The 14,555-nt window shown below is 37.2% G+C and overlaps 1 protein-coding gene across 4 annotated transcripts in view; it reads left to right on the top strand.

Moving 5' to 3' along the window:
- AKT3 (AKT serine/threonine kinase 3) overlaps nucleotides 1-14,555 on the top strand; it is a 154,373-nt gene that overhangs the window by 60,879 nt on the left and 78,939 nt on the right. The window contains exon 2 of one of the 4 annotated variants that reach the window (XM_042023011.1): nucleotides 4,946-5,021. The exons of 2 other annotated variants lie outside the window; for them this stretch is intronic. The gene's annotated coding sequence lies outside the window, so the exon portion shown is untranslated. Of the gene's footprint in view, nucleotides 1-2,491; nucleotides 2,496-4,945; nucleotides 5,022-14,555 lie in introns of those variants that run through there. One more of the 4 variants, XM_042023012.1, reaches the window with a different exon arrangement.

Below are 14,555 nucleotides of genomic sequence, written 5' to 3'. Positions count from 1 at the left end.
TATTAAGACATCCAAGTGGACCTTAGCAGGTGGCAAGGGGGGAGGGCTAGGAAGGGAGAATGACTTTATTTTCTTTCTTCGTTATGGCAGCCATTTTTTCTGACTTCAGTATTTTCATTAGTATTCTGCCTGTTTGTAAGGTCTTTTGAGGTAGTTCTTTGCCTTTTTAATACCTGTTTTTGTTATTTTTACCTATATTTTTCTGTTAATGATGAATATTTGCATATCCGATTTAATTGGGCAGCTTTCTTCCACCCCAGTGCTAAACCCACTCGTGCAGCTGGGAAAGGGAGAATCTTACACTTGAGGAGTCATATTATTTTAAAAACAATAATCTCTACAAGTAATAATAAAGTAGTTTTCATCCTGTTTTCAGATTCAGGGGGATCTGTGGACTACTTTGGAAGACTCTACAACAGGTTACTGAGAAAAAACTAGCCAACTTGTCCAGGGTATAAGCACTGGACACAGAACTTCTTTTGATATGTAGGACGCTGTGTGTTTCTGCTGAAAAATGTTAGCGTTCCGTGAACTGAAAAAATTTGAAACCTATTGTGTGAAAAAAAATGTTTGGGTTCTTAAATGCTTGCAATTCTTGATAGTTCCTAGGCAAGTAATGCAGAAAATGGTTTCCTTGAAGCTTTTCAAGATGCAGAGTAAGAATACAGAGAAGTAAATTAGCATAGGGAATGGGAATCATGGTTCCATTCCAGTTTCTCTTTTAATATTTAATATTTAAATGAATATTTACATCCCAGAGAGAAGAAAATAGAGAAGAAAAATGATAATATTTTCAGCTTTGGAGAGAATGCCTTTAGAACTTGAGATTCTGAGAGCCTGTGTGGTTATTGAGGAATATGGGATTGCCTTGCATGAGAAAGAACCTTAGTGCAGAAATGTAAAGGAGCTCTTGAATTCAGCAGCTTAAAGAGTAATGGAGCTCTGTGACTGAAGGTTGAATCCAGTTGTATTCAGAACCAAGATGGGGATGATTAAGAGAAAGATTGAAAAATACTAAGGAGAATATTTTGATTGTGTCAAGACAGCGTGCATTTTGGAAGATAAGCATTTAAAAAACCAAATAGTTTTTTGCCAGTACCTGCATAATGGGAGAAAATTCTGTCACTTAGTTTTTTTTTTTGAAGAGTCCATACTGAACTGATGAGATGCTCCTGTTCATCTTAAAATATATGATGCCATGAATAAAAATCATAAAATGCCCCATACAGATTTGCACATGAGATACTCAGATTAGCACTGAAATGTAAATTTGGTGAGAATTTGTCCAAGACTTGCTCAGAGTGTTATTTAAATGAAACAGTAAAAATCCAGTTGCTCTTTGCTGAAGTCCCTCCTGACATGCTGTTTGAGAAACACTGCATCAGTATTAAAAGATAAAACTATTGTAGTTTCTGGTGTGTTTCATAGCTGGGTACTGCTTTTGCCACCAGTTTGGCACTTTCCTACTCAGTACCATGGAAAGAGCTCTCTTACTGAATGTGGAGTGTCTGCATACCTCCCTTCCTGTGTTTTTCTGTTTTCTCATTGTATTGTTAAGCCCATTAGGTCCTTGCATTTTTCTAAGCGAAGGTACTGATTTATGGTAATGAAATAATTTCTTATAATATTGTTTTGACATGTTAAGCAAACGGAGTTCTTTAAAGTCACTGTAAAGGCACTTTCTGTAATGCTCTTTGTGTTCTTGGGCTCAGAATACTACTGTTCTCTTTGTGGTGGCACAATTACAGACGTAGGGAGCTAAAGGTGTTGTGTAAGTCACTGTTAATTTTTTTCCTTAAGTGGAAGCAGGAGTGTTACTATTTTTGCACTTTCACCTAAGGAGCAAGCTTGCATGAAAGATGAAATGGGGCAGCAGGACCATCCCTTTACAAAGAGAGGGGCAACAAGAAGCTGTTTGTGTCTGCTTGGGTGCTTGTACAATCAACAGTAGATACACATACAGCCCTCCCACTTGTTACTCACATAACCAGGTCCTGTAGACAGATGTCCATCCACTGTGTCATGGAGAGAGGGAGGTTTTGAAAACAGTATCTAAAGGATGTTTTAATTTTTATATCTAATCAGATCAAATGGTACACTGCTAATGAAGGGAGAAGTTCAGGTAGATACTGCCTGGAACATAGACCCCTTGATACCTTGTGATGAATTCAGAAGGAATAGGATTTGCCAGCTGATGGGGTCAGTTATCTGATCTTGCAGAAAGCTGTCTGGTTTCTGCCTTGCTCCACCTGCTATTTTTTTTACCTGTTGGGCTAGTGAGCTGCGCAAGTGGCAAATCAGACAATGAAGACCACTGGGCAGCAGGACTGGAACGAGGAGGAGGAGGAGGAAGTGTTTCTTCTCAGCTGGATCAGCTGACGTGTTGTTGCAGGGGGAGTAGAAGGCTTAGACAAACTTCATTAGATAAGCCCTTTATTTGAGTCTGGGGTGCAGGCAGAACTCCCTTGTGTTTTTAAACTCCTTCACAGAAAGGGGTTTAAATGAAGGTAAATCCTTCCTTAGCCTCAGATATTGTCAGCGGTTTAAATTTAAGGAATTATAGAGGTGTGATTAAATCACTTAATCCTGCAGGTTTTAATGATGGCAAATCAGATATATTTATAAAAGATGAATTATTTATTATGACAAATGAACAGATAGAAGATCTTAATCAGAATTACTACACAGTGTAAAAGCTAAAAAATACTAGTCAACTATAGTATAACGTAAATGGTATAGTGCACTATATTAAAGCAATTCTTTTTAAGCAATTATATTAAAGCTAGCAATAGAAACATTAAGTAGAGGTTTTGATATATCTCACCACACTCCAGTCATGAATACTTCTTCCGCTTTCCCTCAGTGCCTGGGAAATAACTGTAGAGAGGTGTCCCAAACTCCACAGGAGAAACTCCACTGCAAGAAAAGGCTGTGGAAGAATGTAACTTGTATGAAAGTAGACTGGACTTTCATAGCATAAAGAAGTTGGCTGCCAGTCATAGGCCTCCAGGTCAGTTTAGCAGCTGTCAAGTCTTACTTCAAAGGGACAGATGTGTGTTTGAAGCTGGTAAGCCAGGCCAGCCTTTTAGCTTATTCAACACCAAAAAATACCACTATGGTGCCACCAGTAGCTCCCACAGAGAGCTTGCATTGCTTTGTCTTCTGACCAGACTCCAGGCCAAGCGGATCAGTTTTTTCAGGGCAAAGCATCCTGCTACAGATCTAGTGAAAACTTTCATCTGGAATACACAGAGAGGTTTTGGTGGAACTAGGAGAGTCTGAAAAAACAGGTTTGTTTCAGCATCTTTAGAGGGCTGGAGTTTTTCTGTAGCTTACTGATCACTGATCCCTTGATGTCCCCTTCTTCTGCCCCTTACAGAAATGGTAAGTACATTAGAGAATGGCCAGATATCTGGGAAATGTTGCTCCCCTTAATCATGGATTGTATGAAGAGAGGTTACTGTCTGTAGATGAATAATCGTATCACGAACTTTCAGTCATTCCCTACCAAAATTTTATCTGCTGCTACAAGACCAAGCTGTCGCTGAAAACTCAATATTCTTAACTTTTAAGACTAAATATGCCTAATATACCTAAACTAAATGGTCAAGATAAAAAATTTAACTGAATTAAACTGTAGAAATCCAGAAGAAAATCTTTTGTTAAAACTGTTTCAGCTGTGCTGCTGATGCTTGATGTTCTTGAGTGCACACTCTTGTGTAAGCAGAAATATGGAAGACTCTTAGAGGAGATGAAAAATTTGTGTCACTTCTCCCTGATGTGGAACCTGTATTCCCTGGTGAACGTCAGCATGGAAAAATGCATCAGCATCATAACGGGCGCTCATCTGCAGCACGACTCCCGGAAGACAAAGCAGCGTTTTACCTCTCGGGATTAACAAACATGTGGCAGCTTTAGTAGTGCTGTTGGTAGTCAGGTGATAGACTGGCCATATGTCCTCATACCTCATTCTGGCATGAGATTTTTTCTTCCCCCCTCTTTGAAATTTGAAATAAAAGCACAGCTTTATTCGGTTGTCATTTGTTCCAGTTCTTATGTCACAGACATGAAACTCTAAAAGATCTTTTAAGAAGTTCTGTACCCAAGTTTTTATCACTCTTAAGTCTTTATTGGAAAGGCTTCTTTCTTTGTTTGGTTAGTCTTACTGGGGACATACAGAAATTATTACAGAATGTAGATGACTTGCCTCATAAGAAGCTTAAGCATCTAGTTAGGCTCTAAATAGGGAGATGAATGTTTAAGAGTTCTTTGGGCACCTACACAGCTCAAATCCATTCCCATAGTACAGCTTGGTCCTTTTGACAGTGCCATGTTCACAAATAGCATAGGGAAAAAAGAGAGGAGGACAAGGTTTTTTGCAGACAATTAAAACTTGCATCCAGGTGATTAAGAGTCCCCATCTCTGTCTCTGGGGTTTGGGCCAGTCATGTGAGGATTTGACATAAGAAAAATAATTGTTTAATAGTGTTTTGCAGTGGGGAGAAATGGAAGATATTACTGGCTTTCAAGTATCATGAAGTTAAAATATTTAATTTAAAAATAACTGCAAGCTTGGAGAAATTGTGTTTTCTGTCTTGTAGTACTTTATCTCTGGTGTTTTAGTACTCTGAGGAGATAATTTGTAGTTCATTTTAAGCAAATTAGAAAATATAAGTGTTACATCAGTGTAATGAAAACATCATTATTAAAGGCTGAAGGAAGCTTAAAGTATGGATTTGCCCTCCCTCTTACGTAAGTCTTTATATCCCTTACAGATCAGATTCTCGTATTTCTGCTATTTAGATTTTATGTAATTTATTACTTTAAAAGAGAGTTTCAACCATGATTCTTAAGGAATTCTTTAATCCGTTAAAATAAAAGCGAAACTCGCAACTACCTCTAATAAATGCTTTGATTAAAATGGACATTTCTGAACCTTCTACAGACAATACCTGCTCAGATGTGACAGCATTTGTGACATCACCAGTACAGACTTTCACAAGGATTTTCAAGTCAGTGTTGTAAGTTTCCATTTCATTTTTGTTAATTAGAGAATTGTGCTGTTTATTTTCTAGAGGGAAAAAAGTCACTAAAAGCGTATCAAATTTGTTTACTTAATTCAATAGAAATGCAAATATATTTTTTTGAAAATTACAGTTCCTTATTGGTCCCTATTATTTTGGTGTCACAAATGTTAAATATTTGGTGCCAGTTAATTATTGTATGTATAATCAGAATTTCAGAAAAGCCAGATGTAGGAGGAGATTATCAGTGTTTTCTCATGTATAAAATTTCACTTCTGCATTGAATAAACTAATTGTAGAGTTTGCTGGGATCTAGTTAAGGTCATCCTGTAAGTTATTAGACTGTTTTGGAGGCTAAGTCATTAAGCCTTTTTCAGTAGTTAGATTAGGAAGAAATTGTATGCTAATAGCAGAGAAACCACAAGATATGTATCTGTTAGTGAAAAAAAGAGTAACAAACTTCATCCTGAGCTTGGTGAGATAAATTTATATGTCTTATCCAGGCCAGTCATCTTTCAGTTCCATCTTGTGGCCGGAATTTGGGGGTCATATTTTATAGCTGTGTTTTAAAAGTTTCTAAAATCACTGAAAATGATGCAGAAATTTTGTGCTAGTAAAATGGCAGGGCTAAAAATTTTGCATTTTTGCTTCTCATTCAAGCTTTTTTTTTAATTAAGAGGCTGGAAAAACTTGAAGCAAAAGACTTTTAATACCTCATTTGCCTGAATATTTATTGCAATTGTAACATAATAAAATCGTGCAAGATAAATTAATGTAAGATATGTACATTAGAATTGAACTGTGTAGTAGTTCTTATGTGGGGGTTGTGAGCTGTTTTATTAAATTAAAGGCAGTGAAAGCTTTTAGAAATACGTAGAATTCTGAGGTTATCAATTAGTTGGGTTTTTATTTTTTTAGCTTCTTCTAATTTAATTGTAATCTGTAAATTAAGAAAATCCTTTACTGACCAAATTGTTCTTATTTTCTTAGCACTGCTGTTAGGATAGGACATATTTCACAGCTAACTCAAAATTTCAATTTATATTGGGATCTCTAATTTGCTAAGATTTTGTAATATTATTAAATTGTAATAACGATTTCACATGTAGAAGTATGTATTTCTAGCTTTTCAAATGGTGCATTTTAAGTGGTTTTTCAGTTATTTGTCAGAGTACAGAGATTTGCATAGTTTACATATTTTTGATCTATAATTTCTGTGTATATAGGTGTAGAGTAAATGACAGTATATTCTGACACATGTCAGGATAGAATTTGGTTGTATAGAACGTGCAGTTGTTATTAGGGAAATTCTTGGCTTAATAGTTTGTCAGAACCATTGTGGCATCATTGCTTAGAGATGCAGTTGATCTTAGAGGCTAGAATCACTTGAACCTGATTTTCTAGCCTGACTGGAAAACAAGAATTGCACTCACAAGGCAGAGCAGCAGTCTCATTAATTAGTAGTTAATCTTGCCTAAGTTCATGCTGATGCCCCTTCTCCTTTGCATCTTTCTTGCCCCCAGCCAATTACTCCCATCTTTCCTTTGTGCTGATACTAGCTGTACAGTGACCTGAAATTGTTTTGATCTGGTCAAAACCTTTTTTCTTGGGGTGCGCTTTCTTTAGACCTGTCTCAGCTGTGTGGGTGCCAGTGCTGATGCAGTGGAGTGGGATGTGGGATACACTGCATGCTTCTTTGCAGCTGGTCCTCACCTTCCCAAATGAACTGCCCTGATACTGTTACTGTTCTTGTATTTGAGGTGAACCAAAGTGGCCAAGAACTGGGACTTTAGTTCACCATCAGTACTTCCTGGCTAGTACCAGATATGTGCTAGAAGAAAAGATGCATAGCAATTAAAGGAAGAACATGCCTATGTTGAATGTTTACTCCAATTTCCTGATGGTGAGATTTTAATTTTTTAAGAGAAAGTGCTCACACAAGTTTGGAAACGTGTCACAGCATTCAAGGAGAGGCTGGCTTTTTCTAAAGGTGCTGGTAGGACTGGGTGCTGAATTGGTGGGAGATTGGCTGTATTGCCATGGTGCAAACCACTAGTTTTGTGGTGAATTTATAGCATTCAGCTAGGACTGTGCATACAGAATGTGTGAAAAACTTTTCTTGAACTCTTCTGAAAACATGTTCCTGTGAAATGACTGGTGCCCTGCTATTGGCCACTTGTGTTGTTAAACCCTTTTGTTGTAGTTCTTCCTTTGAAAGTGGAGCCTAATCCAGTCTTTCTTTCCTCACTCTGCTTTTCTCTAACTCTGGTTATTTCTCTGTGTGTGTGTTTTGTCTTGGAAGCTCTTCTGTTGTCTTGTCATTTTTAACAATGTAGTTATCAAAACTGTAATTTATTTGTTTACCTTGGAATAATATTTACAGTGTTTGTAAAATTCTGTAACTTTACAAATGAGAATATTTCCCTTTCTTCTCAGTATTGCATACTTAAACAAGGGGTATATTAATTGTTCTTTACTGGTTAATTTAAAACTAAACAGTGTGTGAGCATTTCAGGTTATTTCTGTAGCTGTTTATTAATTCAAGTAATTCTTCACTGCATTTCGTCTGGTGTTTCTCAGCTCACTGGCATAGTGTTGCCACTCTGAAATTCTTCACATTCTTAATAAACTCAAATAGTTTTACTGTTTTGCAGTACATGCAGTGGTAACCCTAGATCATTGTATATATTGACTGAAAGTGTTCCTAACAGAGAACTGTAGAGCTTCATGGATTGAAAGTTGAAAATTTGACTATGTATTCCTATTTTGATTTCCTTCTTTTACCCAATTTCCTTTTTCTGTTCTGTTCCACCACATGGTTTTTTTCATTCACACAATTAAGTTCTTTACACTTAATAAAAGCTTTTCTTAAAAGATGAAATAAATTGTGTCAGTCTCCATCCATTTTATTTTCTTGACATTCTTAAAGATAGCCCATATGATGGGCATGATTTTTCTACTCAAAAGCAGTGTTGTCTTGTTTATCTTATGTCAGTTTATGTTATTTAAGTCTGTGATTAAAACCAGAATTTTAAGCAGTTTTCTTTGATTGCCATCCAGCCAAGTTACTTGAAATTTTCAAGGTTTTTTTTAAACTCTTGGGGTTTTTTGTTTTGTTTCTTTTTTCTTGGGGGTGTGGGGTGTAATTCTCCATTTAGAATCCTTCAGTCAACCTGTTAGCAGTGAAGGATAGCTTTTTTCTGCCTGTAGTTTTCACCTCACTTACAATTTCTTAGTAAGTGTGGATGTATTCTGCCTAGTTCTGGGACACTTTAGTACTTAACGCTCCTCTTCAATACCTCCTTTCTGAACTAGAGTGACTGAAAGTATTTTTCTGTTCCCTGAAGTAGATTCTGTTGTTGTCTTCTGAGGTAAAAACTAATAGAAAGAAATCGTTCTGGTTCTTTGCAGGTGTGTTGTGCTCAGCTGCAGACTTCATTTTGTGTCTGGTTAATTTTTCACTAAATTTTCATCTCTTAATCTGTTTTTTATTTCCCTTGCTTGGAAGCTCACTACGTCTTATTTTCTGAAAGCAGCACTTAAGATTTATTGATTTTCCCATTTCACTACAGTATTTCTTTATGTAAAGAAACCTACAGTTTCCCAGCTCCACTCAACTGGTTCCTTGTCTTGTCTGATTCCATGATGATTTGGTTGTAAGAACAGGGTGAAAAGCTGGAAATATGTCCTAAAGAACAAGCAGATCCTAAGGGCTGGATGGTATATTTCCCAAATTTTGCAGGGGTCCTTATGAATTAAGCATTTGGTTTATTAACAAAAATATTGCAAAGGATGATCTGGAAAGAAAATGGGGGTGGAGGTGAGGGAGTGGATTTGAAGTCTTTGTCTCCCTCCCGTGCCCTGTGTTGAAGTTCCGTTTCACCTTTAATTTACTGAATAGCTCCTGTCCCAAATATGATGGAACTGAAATATTTTGTGGTTACTCTTAAATGGTTCTTGAATTAATTCCTCTATACTGCATGGATGAGAAGAAGAATAGTTTCTGCTCATGTGTTTTAGAGCCAACAGTATCAAGGAGTATTAGTGTCAATAAATTACTTCTCTGAACTTTATTATGTGTGATATTTAGCCAGTTTGAGAGAAATTTTTAAAAAATCCTTGAAGTGGACTGTATTTAAATTTGGGGGCATGGAATTTTCTGCAATTAATTGGATTGCTATGGTAGGCCAATATATTAAGCTCAGGCAGTTTTGCTGCTAATTACACACAACTTCTCTGGAGTATCGGATATTCAGATCCATTTTATGAATATGGTAGGGAGAATAACAACTGTAAAACAAAGCACTGTGCATGTAAGTGACTGTTAGCGTGTATTTCAGAAGGGATAAATGCTCACCATATGGTACAATTACTGTGTCCAAGTTTTCAAATTAGCTTCTCTCATCCTCCTTATTACTGTCTTTAAAAAGAGAGGAAAAAAACCCAACATGATTTATCTACTCTGCAGCAGAACTCTTGACGCAAAACAGCAGCCCAGTTCTGTCCAGTTTTTTTTTCCTAGCATAATAGAGGCTGTCGGACTTTTTTATACTAATTACTGTGTGAGCCTCAGATGAACCCCCTTCAATTCACAGGGCTTTGTTAAGGGAGGAGCTGTCAATGTGTCTGCCCGTTTGCAGCTGTGCTGTGGCTTTAGCTTGCTTAACATTATGCTGCTTTTTAGACTTGACAGAAGGGATTTTTTTTTTTTTTTTTTTTTTTTTTTTTTTTTTATTAAGGCAAAGCAGCCTTGTAGCGAAATGGTTTAAGCAGCTGCATTGTGGGGAAGCACAAAGAAGTTATTATTGTGTCTGTTTAGGGGGGTCGGATGGAGGGGGGAGATATTCGGCTGCTGTTGATGCCGATTGTTGACTTGCCATCTGCCAGATAGGGAGAAGAAAAAAATGACAGCTCCAGCAGGGTGTTCAAGAGGTTGTTTGGAGAGACGCATAAACATGTGCAGATGTCGAACTGAATAATGGCAAGAACTTGAGACGGTTTATGATGCTGCTGTTGTGTGTGCATATACAGAATGAATGTATGTGGAGATTTGGTTAGGAGGAGGGTACATATTAATTATCATTGTCCCCCACCGCCTCCTTTACTTCTGTTAATTAGTTCAGGAGTTTAATATCTTCCCTCCCTCCGTTGTTTATTCCTAAAAAGAGCCTTTTCTTGTAGGGAAGAAAACTTTCGGTTTCTCCGTGTGGTGAGCTTAAAAAAAAAAAAACAACCAAAGCAACAACTTAACAAATTTGGTACTTGTGGACGTAGAAAGAGTAATGTAGTTATTTCAGTCTCAGACATTTGGGGGACAGGTGCTTTACAAGTTCTTACATAGCTTTGTCTGCCGCAAGCCTGGTACATTGCATACCCCTACTTCTGCATCCTGAGCTTTTCTTATGCAGAAAGTGCCAATTGGTGATTGTCCAGTATTATAGAGTATGCTAGGGGTTAGAATGAGATTAGCAACTAATTTTCTCTTTCGCTTGATCTTATTTTCAGTTATTTCTCTGAAGGCAAGGAGCTGGTCAGGCATAGCTTGTATTTCCCAGTTTGACAGTTGTACATAAAGTAAATTTGGATTGCTCCATAGGAATATAGTTTTCTTTCTTTCACTAAAATCCTTTCTTATTTCTTGTTCAGTGATTAGGGTGAGTTTCCAGGATACTGTGAAAGAAATGTGAGAAAGGATACAAGCATAGAGGCCAGAAAGGCTAAATGAAAGCATTGTTGTACAGGTGATCTCTTGCTTTGATGATAGAAATGGAAACTTTAAAATAATGAATTTTCATCTCTAATGTTACATGACATTTAACATTCAGCTACCTGTACCGAACTGAAAAATGGAAAATGAAACAGTGGTTGAGGTGCTTTGTGGATGTGGATTGCAGACATATCTTCATGTTACCAGTATGTATCAGGGTTTTTTGGTCAGTTTCAGCCTGACTTAAATATTATTGAAATGAACCTAACCAGTGCTTCCCACCAAGCCCTTACCAAAAGTGAAGGTACTCCACTTTATTGTGTCTTCCATCTTAAGTCTAATAAGCATCTGTAGGTCATTGATAACAGTAACTACTGACAAGAGCATTTGATGTGCCCTTCTGTCATCACTGTGGCGGAGTGGGAGATGTCAGTTTTGGATTATGTCAGTTTTAGCTGAAACTTCAGGTGTGGCTGCCTCCTGCCTGCGTACCCATTTCTGCATCTGAGCCTAGACAGAGGTCACCAGCACTGCAAATGGAGACTTGCTTTTTGCCTGTTAGTTGGGTTGTTGGTTCTTCTTCCCAGAATTGTGGTGTTTTATGTGTTCCATCACTGCTGGTGTGAAGCTCAGTTACTCTGGGTAGTGCTGCAAGGCTGCCTATCATGAAGCATTTCATGCAACCAAAGAGATCTCTTGATGTGTACAGCAGTAATGGGTGTTCCACTTCAAGCACTTTGAGGAATGCTTGGACTTATCTCGTGCTGATTCTTTGCAAATGATGCAGGCTAAGCAACAAAGCAAAAAGGTTGACTTCAGTGACGTGGCTTGAGGGAGAAACGTAGGTGAATGGTGTTGGTGCTGGCTTTTTGGCACCTGGCAAGGTTTGAGTCTAGGAGCACACCTAGTGACAAGGAGAAAGTTCAGAGGAGCTATTTTAAAATTATTGCAATGTGCCAGTTTTAAAAGTGAGACAGTTTGCTTTGTGAAAACATGCTAGCAAGTGTACCAGTTTTAAGGGGGGAAAAGTCACATAATTTTTGATGACGCATGTATCTGTTAAAGAAACTCAATTGAATGATAATGCTATTGTCAAACTTACCATATTCTTTTGCAAACAATGGGGAGTTTGAAATTTCTTGTGTAAACAAGTGTTAGCTGTTTTACAACATGCTGTAAGTAGATAATATTAAGAAGATGTTTAATTCAACTTGGCCACATGTAAAAAGCATTTGTATTTTAATCATCTGATTTAATGCATTTGTACCAAGTACGTGAATTTAAATTGTTGCTGCTGTAACTGACTGTCTAATTCACTGTAATTTATTGATTAGTATTTGTATATTTGCCCTACTCTTAAAATATTTTCAAAACCTGAAAAAGATCCTTTGGTCTACTAGCACTTGGTAAAAGCAAAAGAAAGGAAAGTAGTATTTTTTTCTGTTATACAAAGTACTACTTGATACTGATAGTGCTATATAAAAACCATAAATATTTAGAAGTACTGAGAACATTAAGGTTTTAGCTATAAAAAAATACGTGAAACAATATTTAAAATGCTTTTTTGCATTTACACAAGAACAGCTTAACACTATTAAAAAATAAAAAACTGCTCTGAAAAGCAGATAAATAGTTCAGCATTTTTGGGCTTTTATCCTATATTGCCTTGTGCATGAGAGAAATTTAGAAAATGTGAGCAGAGTTCTAAATGTTTCTGGAAAACAGACCTTGGTTTTCCATTCCTGAATAGCAAGCATATTTAGAAAATATTGATCACCTTTGTTGCTCAGAGATGCTGATGCAATAGAGGACTCTGTTATTCCAGACAGCATGTGCTAATAGCAACTGCTGTTTAATTTATTTATTGTTCTAATTCTTATCCTTCAAGAATGAGGGGGAAGTGAGAGTGATGTTGAAACTGGCAAGTTTTTCTTCCTGCTGGCTCAAAATGGGCATGCTAAAGGTCAATTCTCAATTTGTCAGGATGTCAGCTAACTCAGTATTTCTGGTAGGATTTTTTAAAAGGACAAACTTGCATGCATATGAAAATGATCACTTATTTTCGATGCGTTGCCAAAACACACCAGTAATTTTGAATGGGTATTGTAGATGTCCAATTTCAAAACTGCATTTATGTGTGAATAATGGTATGTCTGTCTCTCTGTTATTGAGTACTTTCCTCTAGATTTTTTGCATGTTTTAGAGAAAAGATTATTAATGCAACAGGAAATCGTTGAATAAATAACAGGAGCTGAAGTGCTGCTGCATTTGCACAAGGTAGGACAATGACTCACTTCACCAGTCATAATGACAAAGCCATGGTGGCTGGTGATTTGAACCCTAGAATCCTGGAATATGTTTGTACATTGCATTCACAACGTGGGGAGAAGAAAACCCCACAGTAGAGCAGGGAGAATCTTTCCATTGGAGAGATTGGTCCTCCCCATCACTTTAGCTACAGAGGTGCGCCTGAAACCACGAAGAGCTGCTCCGTGTCCTCTCCCTGCCTGCTGACTGCACCTCTGCTTGGGAGGAATCTGCTTTCCTAGTAGGAGCCCTTCTCTTTGGTCACTACTTAGTACTGCTTCAGGAACAAAGAATCTGCTGTTTGCCAGCTCTTCAGTGCATCTGGGCTGGCATGGAGGACAGAGGGTTGTCCCTGCTTTCCTCCCCCCTTGCTCAGCTGAGGCACTTCTGGAGCTCATACCCAAGGCTGCTCACTGCTTTCTACACAATATTAACATCTGTGGGGTTTCCACTGGTTTCTGACCACCTACCTTTAAATGGCTGGACATAAATTGACCGGTCTTCTATCTGAGCTGATCATTGAGATGCTGTGACACGGAAAGGCACTTGAACTTTCTCACCTAAACTTTGCCATTTGCAAGAAACTTAATGGAAGCCTAGCTGTGGTATAAGCCAATGCTCACATGTAGCATGAAATGTTTCCTATTTCTCAGCTGGGACTAGAAAAATTCATTTGTCTAATGCAAGTACAGATGTGCTCAAAATGTCATTCAGCATTACTGGGAACTGTGGGAAAACAGTTAGTATAAATAAATAATCACTGTCTCGCAGTGTAAGAGAGAATCAGAAAGTGGTAGTTCCAAATTCTGCTTTTCTTTGAACTGCCAGCAAATACTTATGAGAGGGCTTCTAATAAAACTACCTTTTAAAATGCTAAGGCGTGTTAGAAAAAATCACAGGTTCATTTAAATTTTTACTATGCAATAAGATTTTGTAAAATACTTGCATAATATATGATTGCACACTCAATTAGATTGAAGGACATAAATTATTAGGATAGATATACTTTTTACTTATCTTAAACATTTATTTTATACAGTAGCTTTGAACTGTGCTGCAAATTTCTTACAATGAAATTAAAAGTAAGTAAATATTCTAACAGCAGTGCTTTGCATTTACTTAGTGTCTACTGACTTAATCAAATAGTCTGCTGATGCTTCCAATCATGTGTTAGGTAACACTGCCCTCAGAGGGCCAAGGTAAGGAAATTCAGTCTCAAAACCACTGGCATTATTTCTGACAATTTTATTTGACCTGACATTAATTACAGTTGTTCCGTTTAAAGAAAACTCGCATACAGTTGTGTGATTTATTTTTATATAATGTTGCTTAATGCTCTTAGATAAATTCAGTTCCCCCCCCCCCTTTAATTAAATGTTTTTGTAGGGAGTTTGATCTAACAAAAAATGCCTTAAAAAGAGAAAAAAAAAAAAGGAGGGGAGACAATGTTTGTGTATTATTTCTATCAAATCCATTTGAGTAAATTGATGAAACAGACAAGAAGCAGAATTTTGGTG

Source organism: Corvus kubaryi, unplaced genomic scaffold (genome assembly GCF_017639235.1).
Source record: "Corvus kubaryi isolate FWS band 111438036 unplaced genomic scaffold, C.kubaryi_AGA036_p1.0 37232, whole genome shotgun sequence".
Classification (NCBI taxonomy): Eukaryota; Metazoa; Chordata; class Aves; order Passeriformes; family Corvidae; genus Corvus; species Corvus kubaryi.
This window is presented reverse-complemented; position numbering and strand designations above follow the sequence as displayed.